This window comes from Danio rerio, chromosome 15, assembly GCF_052040795.2.
Source record: "Danio rerio strain M-AB ecotype USA chromosome 15, GRCz13ab, whole genome shotgun sequence".
In the NCBI taxonomy this organism is placed as follows: domain Eukaryota; kingdom Metazoa; phylum Chordata; class Actinopteri; order Cypriniformes; family Danionidae; genus Danio; species Danio rerio.
The window spans coordinates 35,131,580-35,144,934 of NC_141035.1; the positions used below are offsets into that span (position 1 = coordinate 35,131,580).

The following is a 13,355-nucleotide window of genomic DNA, read 5'->3' on the forward strand; positions in this document are numbered from 1 at the left end:
GAAGAAATCAATTGAGGCGGTTCATCTGTGGCGACCCCAGATAAGGGAGTAAGTCGAAGAAAGAGAGTGAATCAAATGAGTCTTTTAAGTGAACGATTCGTTGGGGTTCATTTACAGCCATCAAATCACATTTTTTTTCTACCAATGGGCACAGCTAGTGTTCTTCAGCCAGCAATAAAGTTTTAGTGAAAGGTTAATGAGACTATTTTTTTTATTTTATAGGGTTCCATTTACAGCAACGACATCATGTTATTAAAATACAATTAGGTAAACAAACTTAAACATTCATTTAGTTGTTCAACCTTCAAACAAGATGAAAGACCTTGTAAATTCTAGCGCATTCAGTGCAGAATCTCCATTGAAAATACTAGGGTAAAAAAAAATTATATTTTAAAGAGATGGTGTGAATTTTTTTATTTATTTAATGCAGTGCTTCTTGTCCAGTCTGAGACCCACTTTATATTGTATGTCTATCAGGCAGTAAAGATTACTTATTTTTAAAGAAAACAGATCTTAAACTTGGCGATTTTGTAATAGAAAATTACTTAAATGTCTGAAAATTGAAAGTCTGAGTGCATATACCCTATTGCTCTATCTTTTTCATAGCAGGAAAAATATATTGTCTTTCCAAAACGTATCAGTTATAGGACTAATAATAGATAAATAATTAAATATCCAGCTGTTCTTTTGAGTGTATACATTTTTTTAAGGTATGCTAGCAATTTCTGCATTTATTTCTTCCTTTCGATAAAAGTAACCATGTAACCAGTTGCTTTTTTGTTAGAAAAGACAGATAGAGACTTAAAATAATTCTTCATTCATTTATTCATTAATTCATTCATTCAATCAATTTTTTTTGGCACAGAAATGCCAACTGACTCAGCCGGGGCTTATGTACAAAAAGATATTTGCAAGGGAGTTACAGACTCAAAAGATTCGAGTCATCAGGATGAACCCCACTACCAGTGAATCATCCCGATTCAGATCAGCATGTAACATTTTAAATAATTACTTATTCTAAAATCCAAACCCTTATTGGCTGTTTTAGCTCCTCCTAATCCACCTTTGTCCAATGAGCGAAGGTCTTTGAATTGGAATACGCCCACAATCTCAGCTCACTGTCCCCTCCTTGCCGACTCTCCCATTCGGAGAAAAGGACTGCAGTTTTTTTATGAAAACAAAAAACAAATACCGTGAAACCCGGATTATTTATCGGACGATGACAATGAAGAACGCTTTCTCCCGTTAAATATGCTGACTCTTCTCTAAACCCGGCCCACATTTCACGTGAGTGCACTTGTTTCTTACCGTCGCCTCTTCCCAAATTAGACACATTTTGTCATTGCGGCGAATGCGCTGATACATATGTTGAATAATTCATTGACATTTTTACTGGAAACACGCATCTTTGTGCCTTGACTGCTGAAATCAGCCCTGTTTTTTCTGTAAATACTACCCTCGACTGTTATGGTGTTTCAGTGTCCACCATCAGAGGATGTGAGGAAGTCTTAAAATATCTGCAGGATGTCGATTCCCCTTTATGTCATGGGTCTGTGCTTTAGGTCAGCGTGTTTGACAGTAACTGTGACTGTTTTCATCTTCCATTGTTTCACTTTGCATACAGGATGAATGTCATCGCATTACGTATTTTTTGCACTTTTTATAGCTTTTTGTGTCTTTAGGTTATGGCCACTCCTGCTAACAGCTGTCTCTATATAGTTTATGATATATAAGTACATCCCTCACAAGTCTATCTTTTAAATTCAAATTTCAATAGGAAGCTAAACAATATTATAATTGTGCATAGTACATTAGATTAGTCAGTACTGAAAGCAATTCGGGAACTTATCTAACAAAATAACTTACGATAGCGGTCCAAAAACTAATATACCCAAATGTATATTTTATAGAAAAATATTAAATGCATATTTAAAAAAGGAAAAATCAAGTGAAGCAAATTTGTTTTTTAAATATTTAGTTGAAATTTTGTAGGTTGTAATTTATTTTTGCAATATTTTGCTTGAATTTAGTTGAATTCTTTCAATTTAAACTAAAATTTTATTTTAAAAAATATGTTTTTAATAATCTGTTTAATAAATCTGTTTTGTTAAAATGAACCAAAATACTTTGCCTATATTCACTGAGAAATGGATAAAAATATTACATTTTACAATGTGGTGTACTCCATTATGCTGAGCAATGTATATATTAACAAACTATATAATATATATTACTTTGTGTGTGTGTTTGTATAGTTTTATGGTGTTGTGATAATATATGGTGATAGATCATCTAAATTATATATTGAGAATATTTTATTTTATGGACAACATAAATATAAGTGGTCCATAACATTAAAACTGTTTTTAGTTTTTAATAAAAACATCTGTCATTATGCCTGGGCCAGTATAAGATTCTGTTGTTATGATATCCTTGGATTAAATTATCAAGGTTTTCACGGTATTGTGATTACTGCTCTAAAATAAGTTTTTTTTTCTTTAAATGTCTGGGGGGAGGGTGACGCAGTGGGTAGCACGTTCGCCTCACAGCAAGAAGGTCGCTGGTTCGATTCTCGGCTCAGTTGGCGTTTCTGTGTGGAGTTTGCATGTTCTCCCTGCGTTCGCGTGGGTTTCCTCCGGGTGCTCCGGTTTCCCCCACAGTCCAAAGACATGCGGTACAGGTGAATTGGGTAGGCTAAATTGTCCGTAGTGTATGAGTGTGTGTGTGTATGGTTCCCAGAGATGGGTTGTGGCTGGAAGGGCATCCGCTGCGTAAAAACTTGCTGGATAAGTTGGCGGTTCATTCCGCTGTGGCGACCCCGGATTAATAAAGGGACTAAGCCGACAAGAAAATGAAATGAAATGAAATGTCTGGGTGGGGGGGGATTCCTTTTGAACACAGTATGGAGAAACATTTAAAATATATTTGAACTGTAAACATGTCAGGCTAAATAATTCAAATAAATCATTTAAACATGTGATGAGATAATGATTTAAATGAATTATTAGCTATGTTTCCGTCCACCTATTTTTTATGCACATTTTCGATATGCTCATAAAAGATTGGACACAACTGCACACAATTAAAAAATGCACATAACGGAGTATGATAAACTTTTTAATCTATAAGAAAAATGCACATAAACTACGATGGAAACACTTTTACCGAACAAATTCCAGTATGCGCATTAAAAAATGTTTGATCATATTATGATAAAAAAAGAGTGTGAATGAACAAACCAGCAGGCTGAGCACATTGTAAAACATCCAAAAAGTTGTTTTGGTCAATCTAAAATGCCATAAGCATTTCAGTATTGGTGTTATTATATTATTAATTACCCCCATAACTGTCAAGAGCCTCGGTGCTCCACATCTCACAAACGTCACCACACGTTCATTGTGTTATGGCATTTGCCTACTGAGGTGCAAGTCATTTATTAAATGAAGAAAAGATTCACGCAGCTTCACCTAATGCCGCAAATTAAATTTTTACTGTTGATATTTGACGCCAGTTTATCAGGAAGTAACTTATTGGATGAAAACGCTGCTTTATTTGCAACATAGCTACTGACATAGCCACTGACTTATGCTGCCTTTATGAGTTTCAAAAACACAGGTCTCTTTACAATTTAAAACGGCATCTTTTAACAACTTTTTTTGCTGGAGATACTGTTGTCCTAAAAAACAAAACAAAAACACGTAATAAAAAAATCTTACATATAGTGTAGGAACAGCATAACAAAAAGTTTTAGCGGTTTTAAAACCTTGACTTGTTCAAATCACGGTATACCTTAAAAATGGTTATCATCCCATGTCTATCTGTCATTTATCTGTCAAAAATTATGGTTATTTATCAGTATTGGCTTAATAATCATCTGACAACAAAGAAATAATGCATTTCACTATTTTAATAGTAATATTATCATGATCTCTAAGCAAAGGCATGAAGTGCATGTCTATGGCAAAGCACAGTGAAACAACTCTTTAGTTCTGCCCACTCCTATAAAGGACCACAAATGATGTTATCAAGTTTGTCTCAAAATGCTGAGTATTTTTGTATAAATGCAGTTTTCTCAAAGTATGTTGCATATAACGTTTCTGTAGATGCAACCAACAATTTATTTAGTAATTTTCTTTTTGGCTTAGTCCCTTTATTTTTCAGTGGTTGCCACAGTGAAATGAACCGCCATCTTATCCAGCATATGTTTTGCAGCAGCGCATGCCCTTACAGCTGCAACCCATCACTGGAAAACCAACTATTTAAAATCACATTTTGTTCAAATTATTTTAAATTTCTCAACAGTCGTTAATTCGATGTGTCATTTGCAATGCTTCATGTAGTACTTTCCATTAAGTACGCTACATTTGTAATGTAATCTTCTTGTTGCTGGTTTGGTTCATGGCTTAAAATTCTTTTACTTGAATTATTCTTAATCTCCTTATGTGACAAATGAATGGGAGCATATTTCCAGAACCAACAAGACTGAGAAAATCATTGTATGTTTATATTAATAAACTTTAAATTCAGCATTTAATAGACATTATTCACAGATGCTACTAAAAAGTCAGTGCAGCATGACTGTTCATCCAAATGTCTCTGCATCATTTGTGTTCCCTTAAAAGTCTGCCTTTAATGGCCTTTTTCAACCAATTTCCTCCTTCATGCAATGCTGCTCATGCGTGACATACTTTTCACTAGAGAAACAGACCAAATTTAAGCCATTTTCAGTGTTGCATGCCTCAGTTCTTTAATGTTTTTTTCCAGTTTGTCAGTGTGAGTAAATAACAGTTTACATAATTTATTTGGTATGAAAGCAATGGAAGACATAATTGGAGTTGTTTTTAAAAAATGACAGGTTTGTTAATGAGCGAGGCGGTGTAATTATGCTGTGTTAATGCATGCTGTGTCTAAAATCATCGACCATTTAATGTAAACTACTGTACCTGAAAACAATTTACTGCTCTTATATATTTCTCATCTTGTCTAGGCGTTTATAGATTTTTAGTCTGCATAAGCTCGGATCTCACCAAGGAGGATGGCTATAGTCATAACAAGGAAGATATGGTTATAAAATTAGTTCCAAATATAAAAGAACAGCAAAGTTTACTTACAACAATAGCTATAGCAACACTGAGAAACTATATATTTTTTTCCATCTGATTAACAATAGAGGCATTGACAGCCAATCTGAATTGATCCTGTTTTAAAGAGTTCAAACACTTAAAGTGACAGATTGCACTGTGAATGCATAATTAACAGAATGGTATTGCCCAGTGGTGTGAATGCTAATGGTGCTTTTCCACTTTACGTACACTGACCAGCCACTTTATTAGGTACACCTTACTAGTACCAGGCTGGACCCCTGTTTTATTCAAAACTGCCTTAATTTTTTTGGTCTGATAACATATCGCAGTTGCTGCAGATTTGTCAGCTGCACATCCATAATGAGAATCTCCTCTTCCACCACATCACAAAGGTGCTCTGTTGGATTGAGATCTGGTGACTGTGGAGGCCATTTGAGTACAGTGAACTCATTGTCATGTTCAAGAAACCAGTCTGAGATGATTCAAGCTTTATGACATGCCGCTCACATTTTCTCTTTTTTTGACCGTCCTCTGTAAACCCTAGAGTTGGCTTTGTGTGAAAATCCCAGTAGTTCAGCAGTTTCTGAAATACTCAGACCAGCTCGTCTGGCACCAACAACCATGCCACGTTCAAAGTCTCTTGTATTACATTTCTTCCCCATTCTGATGCTCAGTTTGAAATGCAGCAGATCATCTCGATTATGTCTAAATGTATCGTTGCTGCCATGTGATTGACTGATTAAAAATTTGAGTTAACGAGCAGCTGTACCTAATAAAGTGGCCAGTGAGTGTAAAGGCTTAATATGACCTGGTTTTGAGATTTTTTTTTACTAGGTATAGTACTTAGTGCCTGGTATTTTAGTACTACCTCAGATGAGGTTCCATGACAGCTGTACCGTACTGAACCGGTAATAAAACATGATGTGTAAACACTGCAGATCAACAGTTGGCCATAGAGAATCGTCACTAACTGCGTCATTGATATTGACACCAAATCTGCTAGATTAAAAATAGTAGTTGGCAGCATTTATTTTTAATTAACTTTAATTGATTTATTTTAAGTGATTAGTAGATGAGCTGCAGTTGTTCCTCTTGTTGGTACGTGAGGAGTGGATGTGGTGACCCGGAACGGCACGGCAACTATATAAATATATTTGTAATCCTTTGAAGCAGTACAGTTGAAAAGCAAACCAAGCCAAAGTAAAGTGAGCTGAGTCCCGCCGAAACATGTCCCACACTTAAAAAGTGTCTTAAAAGTTAGCATGCTGGTTGTCATTCTTGGTGAGAATGGTGCTTTCTGAATTTGATTATGCAATCTTAATATTAGTTAAATGGATTTGGAGAACTTGATATAATAAATATATAATAAGAGTAAATGGCAAATGGAACATTTTAAATCTTACTTAAAGGGCAGTAGGACATCTGGGAAAATGATAACTTTAGCCTGAAAGCATTGAAAATAAACATCCCTGGCTGGTGTTGTTCATTGGTCAGACTTGGCCAGATTGGTCAAATACACCGCATTTTAAGTCTACATAGTTAAATTCGCATATAGCGTGAAATTTGAAGGTCAGAATCATATAGGTTTAGCAGAGATGCATTTATTTGGCCAAATGTAAATGGAACCGTTTTCACAAATCAGAGAGCTATCCTAAAAGAAAAAATGCATGAAGTGACCAGGTGTAAACAGGCCGTATAAATCTATGTGAAATCAAAATTTACGTTGTTTATTTTGTAAGCGCACATTGCTATTTTTTAGGTGAGTAATTAGTCCGTGGAGGTTAATCTACTGCAAAAATAATGTTTGTTTTGGTAACACATGCGATCCTGGATTAACATCTGTGTTGATCCTGGGACGTCATTTTTGTTCGAAAATGTGATCCATACATTTTCTTTCCCCCTAAACCATAACTGTTAATTATTCCCAAAATCAGAGGGGAATATAATAGTGAATAGTCATGAAAGCCAACGATCTAGCCCTTATAGATTGCTGGAAAACATTCACCATCACGCAAACTACAAATCTGCCACTGAACTGCACTACATTTCCCATCAGGCAACTCACTCACACACTAGTTTCGGATCACCACTGATTACTTTCCCAAAACTGTAGCTCATGAAAACTGATTAGTTGGACTTTATATACCCCTCACATTCTCACACACATTGCTGAGTCTTGTTCACCAGTAACGTTACCATTACTGTTTATGCTGTTTCCCTGTGACCATGACTAAGCTTTTGGATTACCTTCATGGTACCGTTTGCTACTGTTTTGACCATTGCCTGCCTGACTAAGTTCTAAATAAACTGCATTTGGACACAGTCACCTCCATTGTACCCCAACTCCCTTTTTACAAATAGTAGGATAACAATCATGTAGAAGTGCATAAACCTAACCATAAGCCTAAACTTAACATAAACTGTAAGTTTACATATCCCTTAATGCTGATTGGAATGTTGCTTCAAGATCAACAGAGATGTTTATCCAGGAACATCACACCCCTCTTACCATTATTTTCTATCAGAGAATGATGTACAAAAAATGCACAAAAAAGCCCTTCCCCAACTCAATATTCCCATTTCAGTTGGAAGTACATCAACATACTGAAATAAGTCTCATCTCCTGATTCACGTGAACTATAAGCTGTTGAGTTACAAATTCCAATTTAAACCATGGATACCATGGAAACCATGGAGAACAGAGACATCAGTAACCCACTAACAATATGCTTGTTTTACATTCTCTTTTGCTACAAAGTATGATTCTGGTCCAACTAAGTAGGAACCGCAGTCTTGAGAATGTTTTACCAGCAGCCCGTCTGCTCAATATAGCAGCTGTTGCCAGCTTTGGCACGGTAAATGCTCAGCTGTTTCCTTCACAGTGTCTTCATCTGTTGGAGAAGAGGGATGATAGTATAATCCTTACTTCAACATTTTTAAATTACGTAATCGAAATGCATAATCACCGACATGTAGAAATGTTTTACTGCAGTGCTGTGAGAGTCTGCTTTGAGTAGGATGTAAACGCATATTCTTTGACCTTTTGTTTTTTGCTTTAAAAATGCTGCTGAGTTGTAGCACAGATATTGAGATGCACTGTAACTAGATTTATTCACTACTGGTGGTTACTGGTGTTGATGGCAAAGAAATCAGCCATGGTTGATGTGATGTGTTGATGTGCTTAATATCCAACCAGGAAAAAAAAGCAAGTCAGTATTCTTTCCTGTCATGTTTGGGGTTTGGTGTTGGCCTTATGCGTGCTGGACAGATGCTGTCAGGTTGATGTTAAGTAAAACAGACATAGAGACTGACAGCGGAGCGTTGCAGGTGAGGCATTGTGTAGGAATCGCATCTTCGTGTGAATGACAGCTTATTCTGCAGTCCTGCCATCATGTTGACAGGGGGCTGGGCGGCGCCTGGTGGTCTGGAATATTTTGACCTTGCAGAAATGTGCAGTTTGTGTATCTGTCTGTGTGTGTGTGTGTAGAATTCAACTTGTTACGCACAAGTGCACTCATGCATTACAATGAATCCAATCATGCTGACTCGATTTGTCTTTTAGGTGGGAGATTGATTTTATTGGATGTCTCTCTGTTCTTTCTTCATTCTTTCTTCTTTTCTGTTGCCCTGTGTAGTCAGTAAAAACACATTTAAGACTTTATTTTTGTAGGCATTAAGGATGTGTTTTTAGATTGACCATAGGGCTGCATGATATTGAAAAATTTTCATATTGCGATATTTTCTTTTTCTGCGACTATCTTGTGATATGAATTAGGGCTGTGCGATTAAAATTGAATCGCAATCGCGATTTGAAAAACTTGCAAATAGCTAATCGCAAGAAGAGGCTGCGATATGAAATATATATTATTTAACCCCCCGCCCCAAAAAAAAGCAAGTGTGTGACCGCTGTTTGTGTGTGACAGTATTACTAGCCAATTGAGTGAGCACACTTTGGTTCTGCCCAATCAAAATTGCGCAACCGAACTATGCGCACACAATACAAAAACAACAAACAGAAAAGCGCAAACAAGTGGGATGATGGTCTCTGCCGCTTCAGAAGTATTAATAGATGAATTAATATCAACGAAAAACAGCACGTCAGTAATATGGGAATATCTTGGTTTCAGAGTCACAGTCATCAAACAGAACCAGGTCATTTGTGAGAACTGTCGCAGAATTGTTGCCATAGCACAAGGAAATACAACTACCACCTCCTAAAAAGCACCAGAGGCGGCTATATAAGGAGCATCTTGCTAAAATGTCAACTAAAAGTATTGCCAGTGACTCTCAATCTAGTAGAAAGCAACGTATAATTTCAGAGTTTTTGCTACCATAAGTTAATATTTTTTCAGTTCCTTTTTTAACTAACACTCACTGCATTAAGCAGTAAGAAGCTACGATACAAATTATTGAGCTAAAGCCTGACTACAAAATTAAATCGCAAATCAAATCGAAATCGCAATATCTGTCAAAAAAAAAATTACAATTAGATATTTTTCCCAAATCGCACAGCAAATATTTGGGAAACAGAGTTTCACTTGATAGTTTTCTTCAGTTTTTTTTTTTTTTTTTTTGGAGAGTTTAATAGTATTTAGGTACAGAAATTAAATAATCATAATGCAAAAAAAAAAATGCTTTTCTTACTTTTTGTCTCATTTCTAGTCAAAATAATTAAAAATTCAAGTTAAATCAAGTAAAATATTTTGTACTTACTTTTAGAAGTAATAAGTCAAAATTACATTAAACTCGAAAAAATGTAAAATAATCTAATATGTTTTCACTTTGACATTTTGATTTTTGGTCTAGAAACAAGATAAAAATTCTTAAATATAGTCTTAAATATAGTTCAGACTCAATATTGCAAATCCTGCGATGTGACTATTGTGAATGTTGTGCACATTGCGATTTCGATGCTGAAACGATATATTGTGCAGCCCTGATTAACAGTATTGATCAAACTGATTTACCTTAATATTTAATTTCTGTTTCAGTCAGTATAAAAGCTTTATAGTCATATTAAATAGTGTTAAATGAATGGTTGATGTATTTTCATGTTTATTTAGACCACACTAACTGGGGCGGTAACCTTCCAGAAGATACACCTTTGTATTTTAAAGGTCCAGACTGATACCTTAAAGTTACAAATTGGTACCTAAACAGAACATTAATAAAGCATGTTTATTTTTACAGCTAATCATTATAGCTGAAAATTGTGAATTTAGTTAGAATAAAACAAAATATATCACATTTAATGAATCATGCATTATCCTTTTACAAGTGTCCCACTTAGCAGAAAAGTGTAAAAATCCATATTTTAAAAATCTAAATAAATACATTTTCTATTTAATATAGATCATTCAAAAATCTGTTAAAATGTCCAATTTAGTTAATTGACATGTGTAATTAATAGTAAAACTAACTACAACACAAATACGATTGCATTAAAACATAACGTTTTTAGATAAAAAGTTTATAAAGTCAATTAATAAATTCAGTTGTTTATATTTATAAAGAAAAATCTGACCAATATTTTAGCTCCATTTTATCATGGTGGGTTACTGCAAACATACTTATTAGTGTCCAGATGCTGCTTATGGATACACTGAAAAAATTACAATTGGTTTGTCTTGGGACAACCGAAATTAATTAATTTAGCTAAGTAGTTTGTGTAAATTGAAGTGGATTGAACATAAAACAATTAAGTTGTCCAATGAAATTAAGAATTGTGTTGCTTCAGTTGATTTTAAATAACCATTTTAACAGACAGCAAAAATCAGTTTAGAAGGTCAAACTCATAGTGTGACTTGTGACAACTGTTGTAAAGAATTTGGTATAGCCTACTGAAGTTGCATCTTATGCCATTTAGCACACCAAAGACTAATGACTTCATTTTCATCATTTTGCCTGTCAAAATGAGACCGATGAGGCATTAATGAGACAGTATGGTGTTGACGAATCATAATGATATGGAGTAACTGATAGAAATGAATGGACAGATTCATCCATCTGGTTTTAAAAATGCAGGAATCTGTGTGACACAGCAGACAAGGCTTTTTTTTAGCACAACGGGAGCTAAGTATCCCCTGATGGATTTGGCATCTGGGCTTCCACAGCTGGTCAGCCATGTTACTTAAGGATCAGATGTTTTGAAACACTCATTTGTGATGAAATTCCCTCTTGGTTATTTATAAATGAAGATCAGGGTTCATTCATAAATCTATTGGTACTTTTTATGATTGTAAAGTCATGTGCTGATGATAACATTGTCACAAGATTTGAATTGCATTGACTCAGATTTTGTGGAGGTATGAAGCATCAAATTGATATAAGGAGCTCCAAAAATGACCATGTTTACATTAAAACTGACATATGTTGTCAGCAATCCAGTCACAAGTGGGCAACAATAAAAACAACACAGGCTCATTGGGAAAATGTGCCCCGGGATACATTTCTGAGAACCAAAAAATATATGCTTCTGAGTACATAATTGCTGCATTTTGTGTGTAAACGAACACTATGCATATGAGAAAACATGCAACAGTAATGCATTTGAGATTATCAAAAATGTAGATGGTGTAAACGGTGGAAAACTTCAAGAACACTGTACATTTTTCTTGGTTTTCAAAAATGTAGCCCTGGGCACATATTTTTAATGAGTCTGGGTTAATAAAAAAGGTGTAAATTGGGTCTGAAACATTTTTAGCTTGTTTCTTGTTTTGACAACTTCCAGATATAATCGAAAAAACATTCAAATTGTATTGCATTCATTAAATTTAGATTGTAATAGTCTATTTTTACACTAAATTGGACTTAAAACTGTGTAGCATGAACTATACATACATATATATATATATATATATATATATATATATATATATATATATATATAGGTCACTTGTGTTCCATAGGTTGTGATCCATGCGAACCATGGATCAACTGTGATCCATTACAACTCTAGTAAGTAAGATCATGCAATACTACAAATCTGCAAAGCCAGTGTCTCCAAACCTACAAGCTTATTTTGTAATTGTTCATTATGCATGGATAGTCAGACCGGGTGTGGATGCAGTGTCAGGAAATCATTTTTTCCCAGCTTGTCCGGCCCACGTCTGCAGTTAAAACTAGACCTATAAGGATGAAGAAGCATGAACACATCACTTCTGTTAGTGCTCTGTGACTCATGGCATCTCCCCAGCCCCAACACTGAAAATGCTGCTTAAACAACTCTCACCATGCAAGATCAGCCTATTTATATGAAATAAATCCATGCTGCTGCTTCCTTTGTGTCTACCGATTTCAATTTCTGTACTAAAAGTGCACTTTGGTGACCTAGTGCTGCTGCGGGTCTTTTGTACTTATTATTATTTTTTTAACCCTGAGGTGAATTGCTCATTGCCTGCTGCGTGCAATATCCTGCAATTAGTCACAGGTAATGGAAAAAATCACATGCTGTCTTGCTGAGCTGTTAGCTAGTGTTGACTAATTGCAAGAAAGTGAAATTTATGGAAATTAATGATGCAGGCTGCTTGGCTCTATTGTCCTGAATGGGCAGTCTATTATATTGGCAAGATGTAGGTGGCAGAGGAGGGCGGGCAGTTTCTGTCCCAGGCAGATTAGACCAGACTGATTTTTTTTTTTTCCTTTTCTGAATGTAAGCCAGCGTTACAATCCGATTAAATGCCATCCCTGCAGAGAAAAGGTCTCCGAATAGCGCATTAAGAAAAGAAATATGTTAAAGACCCTCAAAACCTTGTGCGTTTAACCCAGTGTATTATAAAAACATTTTATTTCTCTGTAAATTTTTTAATTGCTTTAGGAATATTATTCTTTTTATTATTGGCATGTGGAAACTGTGTTTTATGTTTAACTTACTGTATATATTTTATTTCTTAGTTTTGTTTTGTTTTTTTGTCCGAGGTATTCTAAAATTAGGGCTGCACAAAATATTGTTTCAGAATCAACATTACAATGTGATCATTCAACGCTATCTCATGACAATTCATAACTTTTTGATTCAGTGCCTAACAGTGTTGAGGGTAACACATTACATGTAACATAAGATACGTAATAATATTACTTTTCTAAGTAACACGTGAAGTAACGCATTACTTTAAAGAAATAAGTAATAACTGTGTTCCCTCTAGAATTTTTTCCAGATGTGGTGGCGTGCCTTTTACACGAATTTACACTATGGTGTCATTTCAATGACAAATGGTGTAAATTCTGTTCGACTCATAAAACGATAAAACACTCTTTGTTTCAGTTGTATCT

The 13,355-nt window shown here is 35.1% G+C and overlaps 1 protein-coding gene across 3 annotated transcripts in view; it reads left to right on the forward strand.

Annotated features, from left to right (window-relative positions):
- The first annotated feature begins 1,120 nt into the window (after positions 1–1,120).
- The window catches only part of trim3a (tripartite motif containing 3a), a 56,478-nt gene continuing 44,243 nt past the window's right edge, over positions 1,121–13,355 (forward strand). For 2 of the 3 annotated variants that reach the window (XR_015509629.1, XM_087284379.1), the window contains exon 1: positions 1,121–1,287. The gene's annotated coding sequence lies outside the window, so the exon portion shown is untranslated. Of the gene's footprint in view, positions 1,339–13,355 lie in introns of all 3 variants that reach the window. The other variant, XM_087284380.1, reaches the window with a different exon arrangement.